General features: G+C 39.0%; 1 protein-coding gene across 47 annotated transcripts in view; it reads right to left on the minus strand.

Moving 5' to 3' along the window:
• Positions 1-12,364, minus strand: part of RIMS1 (regulating synaptic membrane exocytosis 1) — a 345,465-nt gene that overhangs the window by 206,919 nt on the left and 126,182 nt on the right. Inside the window, exons 1-2 of one of the 47 annotated variants that reach the window (XM_080388735.1) lie at positions 3,046-9,797; positions 2,333-2,463 (exon numbers count right to left, since the gene is read on the minus strand). The exons of the other annotated variants lie outside the window; for them this stretch is intronic. The gene's annotated coding sequence lies outside the window, so the exon portion shown is untranslated. Of the gene's footprint in view, positions 1-2,332; positions 2,464-3,045; positions 9,798-12,364 lie in introns of those variants that run through there. 47 annotated transcript variants of the gene reach the window in all.

Below are 12,364 nucleotides of genomic sequence, written 5' to 3' on the forward strand. Positions count from 1 at the left end.
CTACTTGGGCCTGGTCTGAGCAAGGGTTTGGACTAGAGGATCTCCAGAGGACACTTAAAAACTCAACCAGTCTGTGATTCTGTATGGAATAAAGCACTGAAAAATGTAAAGATCTTGGCCCTATGTTTCTTCAACTACATTAAGTGTTACTATGCTTGTAATGCTTCACTGTTAGAAGGTCTGCCTCTTTTTTTGTCTCACTATCTACATAGGTTTCTGTTCTAAAGCAAACAGGACACCAAATCTGAAAAGTTTTGTGCTGGTGAGGCACTGTAGTCAAACAAGGAACTATGGAAAGCCCACAGCATATCAACCTATTTTCCTCCAGGAACATACAGCAGTCCATACACATAGCTACTTCCCTAACTATCTGAAAGCTTAAGATTACCTCCACCAAATGCTGGTGGAGTGACTGTGTGCTTGAAAGCTTCCAATATGACTTAGTGAGAACCAAGTTGTCTTGTATTTATCAGATAGATACATATATATACATCTCCAGAGATTTCTCAGATTGCCTCTCTATATTCTGTTGAAGTAAGGTGTTAACAACTGTTGGTGTTCCCTCCAGATTCAAAAGAGGTCGTCTGTCTAAATCCTGTATTTGGGGTTCTCAACCTTTGAAACAGATGTCACTGTTGAATTACACAGAGGAACATACTGGCCTTGAAAGCCACTAGGAGCACAGGGTCACCAGAAGCTCTGTACTGGGTACCTCTATCTGCAGGGACAATTCAGGGGGAAAAACAACAGACACAGGAGATGAGGAAAGCTGACAGAAACTGCTTGGATCCATAGGAAGAGATAGTGGAGCTGACAAGAACAGCACCATGCAGACACAATGCAGAAGTGCAAGGGCTGCGAGGAAGAAGAGGATTATTACTGGCTGTGCAGATAAGGATAGAAGGCAGTTCAGGAGTATTCCCAGTGGGAATGAGCTGAATGTACAGCTGAGTGACAATCTTGCTAAGACAAAGATTTTTAGGGATGACATAGCTACCTGCCCAGGGAACATAAGGGAATGTGGCACATTCAGATCTGTCAATTCAAACAAACACTAAAACCCACTCTGGTTGAGAGGAAAGCAAGCATATTTTTGACATATTTCAGGATAATCTCATTGCAGTGATCTTTGCTGTGCAGCTTGACAGAGGCCTTCTCTGACCACTTGGATTGATCATCTTTCCACTCTCAGCCCTCTGCTTGCTCCGAATTTATTTCCCTGTTCCCCACCAACTCCTATGCTGGGAAGTTCTGGCTGCTGAGTTTTGCTTAGAGCTCCCACACCTCCAAGTGCACACAAAGTCTAGAATAAGGCTATCAGAGCCTTACAACCAGACTGTGAAATTAATTTGCAAGTGATTCAGTGAGGGATAGTGTGACACCAAAAGTATTCTTCCTCCTGCACCCGGGCAGGCCTGCACACAGCCTGGGCTCACCACCACTGCCCGGGACAGGCAGTGTCCTTGCCACTGTCCTTCTGAGACTGAGAGCAAGGATGTGAAATGGTTTCTGATTATTACAGATAGTTTTTTATATCACATACAGATACAATACTAAACACAATCTGGATAAACCTGGAAATGTAAGCTTAAATAAATTAAATCATCACAAACCTCTACCAGTCTGATCCTTTTGTTTTAACTTTTCTTAAGCAAGCAGGAGCAAACATTCTCAGTGAAAGAGTAAAATTCATATTACATGATTGCACATTATTTTCATATTATTTAGTTTTCAGAATTAAAAAAAAAAAAAAAATCACCAAGGTGGAAATACAGCTAGACAGAACTTTCCATGCTTGGGGGATGTTAATTATCATATGATACCTACTTATAAATGAGCATTTTACAACAGTTAGTACTGCCCAGTAAGGGTTTTGACGAAGCACCAAGCAGGATTATGCCCTATACATATTCTATATTCTTATGTTCTACAATCATAATTCACAATCTATCCCAGACATCCTTGAATTTGTAGCTTTCTTCACACAATTAGAAATACTTTAGCCTATTTTTTTGCTATGCATGTAAATGCATGGAATGCTTATAATTACAGAAGGTATATTCTTTCCACTTTTATATCATCACTGCAACTTCTTAAATGTTTATAACAGCTATTTTTAAAACAAACATACACTTCTTTGTGCAACATGCTGCCTTACACAGATTAGCCACCTGACCTCCTCTTCTGAAAAACCTACCAAACTACCCTGAGAAACCACAATAGACCATATGAGTTGGGCCAACATCTTATTTGCAGTTACTCCCCTACTGAAAGGATGACAAAGTTCTTTGGCTTTTGGGTTTTTTTTAAATTTCATCTTTGTTGATCCTACCTTCCGAGATGTCCACGGTCCTTTCTTTTAATTCTCCCACCTCTCGCTCCAGATGCAGAGTCTGAGGCTAAGTTGGTTAAGTCTGTGCTATCTGTGCTATCAAGCTCGAGCACAAAGGAATCTCAGTAAATCTGGGATGGAAGATTTGAGGAAGGGGAAGAGAAAGTATCAGTGTTCTACAACAAGTTTGAGTGGATATCTAAGATTTATTAAAAAAAAACAAAACAAAACCGAGGAAAACAATGTACTTTTGGTAAGGGAAAGTGTAGATTTTTAGGAAAGTAACAGCTACAGGGTGACTAAGAAAGGGATAAACAACTGTGAGTTTGAATATGGAATATTTAAAAGATAAGGAAAAGGGCAATAGGACAGGAAAATGCAGTAGGAGTTCTATGCCAGCGTAAGAATATTATAATTTTTTTAACTGATCTAAACAACACACTGTTGACAGCCAATTCACAGACCATCCCCAGTATTAGTTTCAGAAGTTTACTGTCCTGAATTTACAATACCACTGGCAGATCACACAGGGAAAGAGGAGAGTTTCAATAAGGTAAGAAGATGTAAAGCAGTGCAGAACATTACAGTTGGGAAATTCAAACAGTAATGGTATTTCATTATCCAATGAAGATACTGTTACAAAAACAGGTTCAAAAATCGAGATCAGAACTTTGCTAGATGATGAGACAATTATTCTGATCTTCTGCACTTACCTGTATATTCACAGATATCTAATGAGGCTTTGTATTTCCTGAATAAATAAAAGGCATACAGTGCAGTGATAACTTAAGGGCATGGGGGGAAGAGGCAACAGTTAAGGATACCCTGCCTCTTTATTATCAGAAATACACATACTCCAGGGTGGTACAAATATAGGGACAATAAGCCCTCAGTCCACATTTATGCATTGGCAAAGACTTTTTATGCTCACATGTTCATCAGAAGCAAGTGATCTTTTTAGACAGGAAACTCTTTTGTATGTCACAGGTTTCTGTGTGCATCAGGAGCTAGAAGAAATTTAACGGCCAGCTAGAACACTCTTAAATGCTAGCTCCCCAGGCACTTGTACCTTACACAGAGGAAAGAGAACCATGTCAGCAACTAAGGAGAGAAATTTCTTATTCCTTGCTAGGTAGAAGGTAGCCTTCCCATCAAAACAGCTTCCAGAGCTGGTAGAATCCATCTACTGTTGCCTAAACTTTGATCCCTTGTCCTGCATACAGATGTTAGCTGTATTTAATGTTCAGTATGCAGCCATATTTGAAGTAGTTGAACACTAAATACAACCACAGGGTTTGCAGGAAGCAGGAGTATTTCTGATCACGTGGTCCATCTGGAAAAAAAGATAACTTTCAGATACATCAGCCTTTTGCTGGGTCCAAAAAGCCTGACCATCTTTTGAACTGAAAATATCATTTTAACCAACCCATGTGATAATCTTTCTTTGCATAGTACTGTTTGTCAAAGTTTTGTTTTGATCCCCGCATGTTCTCATGCATCCATCTTTCTTTGAACTTTTTTTTTTTTAATTCAGATTATGTAATATAGCCACCAGAATCATCCCAGCCAAATAAATCAACTTCGGTTATTTAAATACAAAACAGACATTGCAGACAAATCAGACAATTCCACCCTCATCCATACCCAACAGGGGTTTATGATAGGCTTTCTAAAATATTCTATTTCAGTAATATCTGTTTCTATAATGTGAGTTTAATCATTCATCTGTATTTCTCTTAAGTTTATAATTAATTTTCACTCTATATTGAAATCGGGTCAGTAGACTACATATTAATGTTAGCACTGTTTTACTCTGGTTGTCTCTGTAAGTTTTAGATGATTATACTAAAACCAGCGGTTTATCCCAGCTTAAACATGACTGGTTCACTGGAGGTCAGACTATTCTGGCCCTGTCGACTTTAATAACTTTCTCTTAACCACTTCAGCTCTTTATTGTTTCTAGACAGAAGAATACATGATAATAGGGAAGAATTGTGGGATGAGGTAGCCAAGAAGAATGAATGTCCAAGAGGACATGGACAAACAGGTCGGAAGGTTCAAATAGAGGCAATAGGGAGAAAGTAGGACCAATATCAGGAATTAAGAGGAAACAAGTGTGCTGGAAAAGTAACAAAATTGGGTTGTCTTATCACATATCAGAGGCTATTGCATTTGGAACAAAGATGATGCACAGACAATTAAAACTTACTTCAGAGGAAACTATTTCCTTTCCTCAGTTTAGGTCTTTTTTTCTTCGGGTTTGGGGTTTTTTCTTCATAAATGAAAGAAGGCATTAGGGGATTCAGGGTTATCTTTCTTTTTTAAGAAATATGCTTTTTGGCAAGCTTTATGTGTCTTAATCAGCATAAGACATTAACAAGCCTACACACACAGACGCGCACTACAACAAACCACCTAACAAACAAGCTTACTGGGACTCTTAGTACACAGCAGAAAACAGTGGCAGATTGAATGTGAGGCACTAAAGCTCTAAATGGAAACAAAGCATGTCCAGCAGCTTTTGTAATAATCACGTGGCATTGCAATCTTTCATTTGCAAATCCTTCTTTTTTTTCTTTTTTTTTTTTTTTTTTATCCTGCCTATTTTAAGGAACCAAGAACTATTCTGAAGTTTAACACTCAACCAGTAGAAGAAACAAGTTTTTTTTTTCCCCTGAGCACTGGTGATAAAAGTATTTCTAGCCTTATAACCATTTGTGTGACAGAAATGAAAGGTTTAAGATCTGCACTGAATGTCATACTTTGCGTAAGTCAGACTATAGTACCAAGGTTTTTGTATGATTTTAATGGTTGCCTTTCAAATTAAATCAAAGCAGAAGTGATTTTTCAGTTTCTAAATCTACGTTGTTTACTTATCCTCCATAAGAAATATTACTACATAAAGAGATGTAAGCATTTTGTTTGAAAGAGCTGTTGAAACTATGCCATGTCACACAGTGTACAAGCACAAGGAACATTTTTTTAAAAACTTTTACAGTATTTGCTATAGTTAGTCACCCCAAAGAGTTTACAAGACAGAAGCCTAAAAGTTTCTGTATACTACATTAATCTTGAACACTGCTCACTTTCTTTGATGTTTGAAGCACAGGAATCATAAGTTCTTTGCACTTGTTTAATACAATACTATGTGACATTTAAATTGGAAATTACTGGGCAGCTAAAGTTAGCCATCCAGAAAGCTATCAGACGTAAAGAAGGAAAGAAAAGATTACAAGAGTACATACCTTTCAGCTATTCAGTAAGATAAATTCCTAAGAAATAGTAATTACAGTTAAACTATATGCTGGGCAGGTTATATACTTAAAAGGACAGAAAAATAAAACCAAGAAGAGAAGCAAGGAGGAAAAGGTCATTTTTCTCATCTCATAAACATCGTGGTAGCTACATTTATGACATAGATATGGCCAAAAAATACAGTTCTTCGTTGCCTATGAACAACTCCAAAACAGAATACAAAATGCAGGTTGCTGTCAAACACATCGAAGGCCTTAAGCAAGTGAGAGGGTAGATGACACAACATGCGAGGCAAGTTTTGAGAAAACAGCCAACTTATAAGCAATATAAGGTGTTGTACATCAGGAAGCTCTTCTTGCCATAATTTAGCACTTCAAAAAGAGTGGCTTTTAAAAGCAAATGTTAAAGCAGTTAAACCCCAAATCTGATCCTTCTGGGGCTAAAATAGAAAGACAGTCATTTTATGTTGATGGTAGTTTAGAATCAGCTCTGTGATCATTATTTAACTCTTTTTCATCCACTTGGCATACACAAAGTTGCTTTTCTATGATTCTAATTCATTACACAAGGTATAATGTAGCAGTGGGATGCTAAGTGCAGCATTATTATCTATTAAATTATATTTAATTATAAATTAGCTTGTAATGGAAATAAAGCCTGTAAGCAACACTGCCTTAACACTTACCATCAATCAGTTTCCAAATTTTCAGGTAATCAGAAATAAGCAAAATTGAGAACAAAATGAACAATGAAAGGAAGTTAATAGGGATGTTGACAACCTGCGTACCACTGACTGTATAAAGGATCTTCTATATTTAAAAAACAAGAGAAAATAAAGACAAAGGAAAACCTTCTAAATTAGAGTTCCAAAAATCTACATGCTTTACGCTGAAAACAAGCTATTGTTTTGTGCATCAAATCAAGAGATTAAATCCAGCCAGTTCACTGAAGAGAGCAGTAACTACAGTTATTTATGGTCAAAGGAAAGAAAGCAACTAAGCAGAACATGGCGATCTGTTCCCAGGACAGATGGAGTGACAAAAAGAAGTGGCTAAAAAAAAAAAAAAAAAAAAAAGAAAATATTATGAGGACTAAAGAGGATGGACCGTACAGGCCAGTCTTCCCTTAGGTTGCATTAGTGCTGTCAGGGAGATGCAGCCCCAGTGGTGGGGCCTTGGGGAAAGTGTGTATAAAGGGCAAAACCATGACACAAGCAGTGAGGAAAAAAGTATGAGAAACAGCACTGTGAGCACCAAGATTAAAGAATCATAGAATCATTTAGGTTGGAAAAAGACCTTTAGGATCATCAAGTCCAACCATTAATCCAGAACCGCCAAGTCCATCAATAAACCATGTCCCTAAGCACCACATTCACACATTTTTAGAACACTTCCAGGGATGGTAATTCCATCACTTCCCTGGACAGCCTGTTCTAGTGCTTGACCACCCTTTCTGTGAAAAAATATTTCTTAATACCCAATCTAAACCACCCCCGGAGTAACTTGAGACCATTCCCTCCTGTCCCATTGCTTGTTACTTGGGAGAAGAGGCCTCCCCCATTCTGCCTAGAACCTCCCTTCCCACAGTTGTGGAAAGCAGTAATGTCCACCCTGAGCCTCCTCCTCTCCAGGCGAAACAACCTCAGTTCCCTCAGGAGGATGGAAGGAGGTGCTCCAGTCACCTGAACAGAGATTCTCCTGCAGCCTGTGGAGAAGGCTGTGCTGGAGCAGGTTTTCTTGACAGGAACCGCGGCTACCACAGAACCCACATGGGAACGGATATTATTTTTTCCCTGAAGTACTGCAGCCCATGGAGGACTCCAAGCTGGACCAGGAGAACAGCACGAGGAAGGAAGGAGTAGCAGAGAGGAGCTGTTATGAACTGACCTCAACCCCCATTCCCCTGTGCCTTTTGGCGGGAAGAGGCTGAGGAGTCAAGAACAGCGGAGTGAAGTTGAGCCTGGGAAGAAGGGTGGAGGCGAGAGGTGTTTTAGGTTTTGTCTTTGTTTCTCACCATCCAACTCTATTTTAGTTGGCAATAAATTACATCAGTCTTCTCCAAGTTGAGTGTGTTTTGCCTGTGATGGTAACTGATGAACCAACTCCCTGTTTTGATGTCATTCCATGCACTTTTCCATCTTATTCTCTCCCCCTGCCCTGCTGAGGCATCTAGCAGGCAGTCAAGGTCAACCCACCACAGCAACTTCGCTAAAAGGCCTTCAAAATGAAGAAACACAGCTGACTGGTGTAAATCTTGTCTTTGTGAAACAAAATGCATAATGGTTTTACAAATCACTGGGAGCCCATTTACAGCTTCCCATACAGTCTCTCCCCATAGTCTTCAATGGGAGGAAAACCAATACCTGGATGCATTTCACATGCAGCTTGGATGGATTTAAGTCTCCTTAATCAAACTTAACTCAATCATGAACTTTCATATCAAGGGACTTAGGAAACAAGCTATTTTTCATGTTATTACAGTTACTGAAGCATGAATTTCTACTTATCATTGGCCCAGATCTGTCAAGCTTTCAGCTCTCTTCCCGATGGAAAACTTGGGAATTCAGGCAGACAGCCTGGAGAGAACTGTACCTGACTGTTTGCAACAGGTGTTGAGACTCCACAAAGCTTTTCCTACAGTAACTTTTGATAGCATGTACCTCTGGTATTATAGAAGGAGCATGGTTTCCAAGAAATGCATAATTAGCTAAGCCTGCCTGAATCTTCAAAGCATTAGGCTTGCTCCTTAATTTTGACTTGGGAGAAACAGCCTGCATGGCTTACAGCACCTGTCTTTTGTATCCAAATCTGTCAGTCAGCTTCTTTTTACAAAACCAAGTAGTTTCTCCAAAATAAACCAGGCCACCTTGTTTTTTCTCCAATCATTTTAGCCTCAGGAAGGCTAAAACATTCCAGCCTAGATTAAGCTAGTTAAGTAAACTTTTCCCTTACCTGACTACTGTCTTTCTGAAGCTGAATACTTGTAGTCAGTTGAACAATGCCATTCTCATTACTTGAAGATTTGTGTATAGCAAATTTTCAACAAGAGTTTGAGTGTCTAATTGCATGGCCATAGAGTTAAAAGAAGATTTTGATTTTCTTAGGTTTATTAATTATACTCAGGAAATGGAAAAAGAATTTTCTAACACTAATAATTTATATCCTAAATAAAATATTTAAAATTGAACTGTGGGTTAGTGCAATTTTCAGTAACATACAACATTTTGTTGTCAGCTTTTGTCTCTAATGTGGAAAAAAACCCAAACTGAACTCTCTATGGCAGAATATATTCACAACTTTCCACACATTTACAGACTGCATAAGACCATAAATACCCTCTCTGAAGAAGGTCAATTTATGTAGGAGACAAAAGGTTAAAAAAAAATATCTGCTGCTGTAGAAATCGTCAGGTTGCCTGTAGGGGACAGAAGGCGTAGGATTGCACAGAAGATTCAGATGAGTGTGTAGAGTTTCATTTGAGCTAAGTCTAAATATAGGTTTCTAAATGTGTCTACAGGCCAGTGCTGCTGTCTGGTTTCTTACTGTAACTAATGAAATCCTGTAGTAGGATTCAACTGCCTCAACACCGGCATTCAGTTCTACCTGCAATGCCCTAACATTTCCAAAATAATCTGACGGCCTCCTTCCTCTGAGGTAGCTGCTGGAAGCTACAGTAAAACTCTGCAGTACCTTATACAACACTAGATGACTAGGGGCTCTACTTCCCCAAACAGGCACTACACTTGAGAAAGATTCAGAGCAGATTTAGTTTAGTTCAGAGCAAGTTGTATCACCCTGAGGCACACTGATCTCCTCCAGTAAGTATAATGAAAGCATAAACACAGGTCGCATATAATGTAGGGGTTTTCATCGGAAACTGACTCCTGCCCAGTCTGACAGGTAAATGTACTGACTTAAATCTCTCTTGGACACCTTACCAGTCTCCTCTTTAATAGTCCACAGAAGTGACCCAAGAGGACAGCCCCTCTAAATATGAGCAGTAGGTTCTGCTAAGTACACTTGCCGGTTGACCACGAAAATGTAAGCATACAGAGCAAAGGGATATAACCTGCAACACGGGATATTCAGAGTTACGCAAGAGTAAGGTTACATCTGTGCTGAAAGCATAGGGGTAAAACCCAAAACAATATAGGAAAAGCAGGTGGATGACATCTTCCTCCATTTAATTCCCTACTCCAACGTGTTACTTTTCCTGCAAGAAAAAGTAACCATCTGACACACTGGCAAGAAGTCGTCTCTGTAGTCTCATTAACTCAACCACAAAGACAGCAAGATCAGTCCCTGAAACTGGCTTGGAAAGCAGGTTTTCCTACAGCTAAAAGGACTGATTCAAATAATCCTAAAGGGTAAAGCTGTCAGGCTGACAAAGGTCTTGAGAGCAGTTTGCTGGATGGACCTTCATCTGCCCTCTCCTCAGTTGTTGACAGTCGTTTTAGCTGGAATACTGAAATTGCACAGTACATGATTAAACTTCAGCCTAAATAACATGCAGTTCTTTGGAAATCTCAATCTGGATTTAAAAAAAATTATTAGGTTTTATCTGCTCCTTAAGGAAGGCAGAACACATTTTGTGCAGAAACCGCTTACTGGTAATTAAATAACCAGTAACAGATATTTTATATCATTTTATAATCACAGTTCTGGAAAGGGATTTAATTTATCTCCATAGGAAGGCTGAGTTTCAAATGGGTCCCTGTATTAATCGAATAATAATAACCCCCACACACACAAAATATTACATAAACTTGTCTATAGATTTGCTTCCTTGACATACACTGTCCTATCCTTAAACTCACATTTTATATTTATTGAAATCATGTACCTCAGATATGTTTATGACAAAATATTCTAAACCCTCACTAATTGCAGCACGGGAGATACATAGATGGAAGCATCCATCTGTTAAATAAAATCACAAAATGCTCCACAATGCAAAAGATATAAAAGATATAAAAGCATAGATGGAAGTATCTTTTATCTAGGACATTGCATTGCTAAAAATACACTAAATTTTAATCCTGGATGAGGATTAAGGTTATTTATAATAAAAAGGGAAAAAGAGAGTGAGAGAGAGCACAGATTACATCTAGTCCTCATAATTACTTTGGAAATTTTTTCAGCTACTTGTCAGTTTCTCATAATGCTTAATAGGTTATAAATCTTATCAAATCTCTCGTTGCAGCAAGATCTCTTTTTAGCTAAAATCGCCCTGGTTTGGGGTGAAAAAATAGCCCCAGAATTCAGTTTGCTAAATTTATTTCTATTTAGCATCTCCACATTATTTTGTAACTACTAAAACCAAAGAATTGTGCCTTAGCAGTGTACATAACTATGGAAATTATAAATTAATATTAGAAGTCATATTTCGTCCAATAGATTGTGCTAAAGATCCCATGAATGAGGGCCATAATGATTCAAGCTGAAAGACAACAAATTCCAGGAAGAAATAAACTGATCTAGAGAAGAATTTGTTGGCGGTAAGGGGTACACTCTGGGCTGTTGAATCCACCTATGTTTAAATGAGAGTGCTCTCACATGCCTGGGAGATGGCAGCTACTGGTTTTGTTGTGTCCACCAGGAACAGAGGTATCCAGAGGCTGAATAAAGGGATTAAATGAGTTCAGTTCCCAAAACCTAAAGTCTTTTAGAGAAGCATGGTGCATGATTAGAAGAAATCTCCCACTTTACTGTATCCTTTTACAGGAGGACTGTTCAGATGCTGCAACTGGCACAGTTTGGACTAAGGGACAGGTTAAATTGTCTCATAGCAATGAAACCTGAGTATATCTAGAAAACCAACCACTGCTGAAAAAAATGAGGGTGCATTACTCAGATAAAAAACCATTTCCATCAGGTGTCGACACAGGACAAATAGCTCTGATTGAGCTCTTTAGACATCAGCAGTCAGCTCTGCTGGTGTACTGTATCCCCTCAGGCTCAGTGGTATCACTGAGTAACAGACTCCTTGAAGCCTCCTGAGCCTAAAGAAAAGCTAGGTATTTTCCTGGAGGTCTCCTGCATATTTGCTATTCAGTACTCCCTCAACATTGGGGAAAAAAAAGACCAAGAGTGTCTCCAGTCTCTAAAGCTAAGCTTTCAGTAGAATATCAACTAGAAGTGATATCAAGGTTCCTGTCTTCTGGGTGAATTAGATAAAAGTTTAGATGATCTGAAATGTTTATCGGCCCAGTATGCCTTTGTGACATTACCCCTTCCCTTCAGCTGTGGCTTCCATGAAACCACTTCTGCGGAGTCCCCTGTTAGAATCTTTTCCTATCACTGTGGTTTGCCTGTACCTCCTCCCTTCCTAATTACGCTGAGGCCTCCCAGGGGAATCTTACCAGCTCCACACCATGTTCCTGGACAGCCTCCCCCCCCCCCGCCCCCCCCGGCTGCATTCAGTCTCCAATTTACACTGCAGATTAATTTTTTGCATCCCAGCTGAAGCTGTGAACAGTAGAATACAAAAACAACTTCCCTTGTTTTGCCAGTAGATGGCACACCGTTACGTGGTCCTCCAGAAACACGTGAGAATTTTGGATACTTTTACATGAAGCTTTCAAGAAATAGCTCAAAATGATGAATATCTAGGATTATGACCGCCAGATGCTTCCTTGATTGATAGGCTACCTCTGCCACGTACAAATGCTGGGTAAGTATATTAACCATCTGACACAAGTATACATATTACATGTTTGTCAACTGGCACTTTTATTTAATTTCGATCTTCAAAGCATTGCACAATACTAATTCATTT

This window comes from Falco punctatus (genome assembly GCF_963210335.1).
Source record: "Falco punctatus genome assembly, chromosome: 5".
Classification (NCBI taxonomy): domain Eukaryota; kingdom Metazoa; phylum Chordata; class Aves; order Falconiformes; family Falconidae; genus Falco; species Falco punctatus.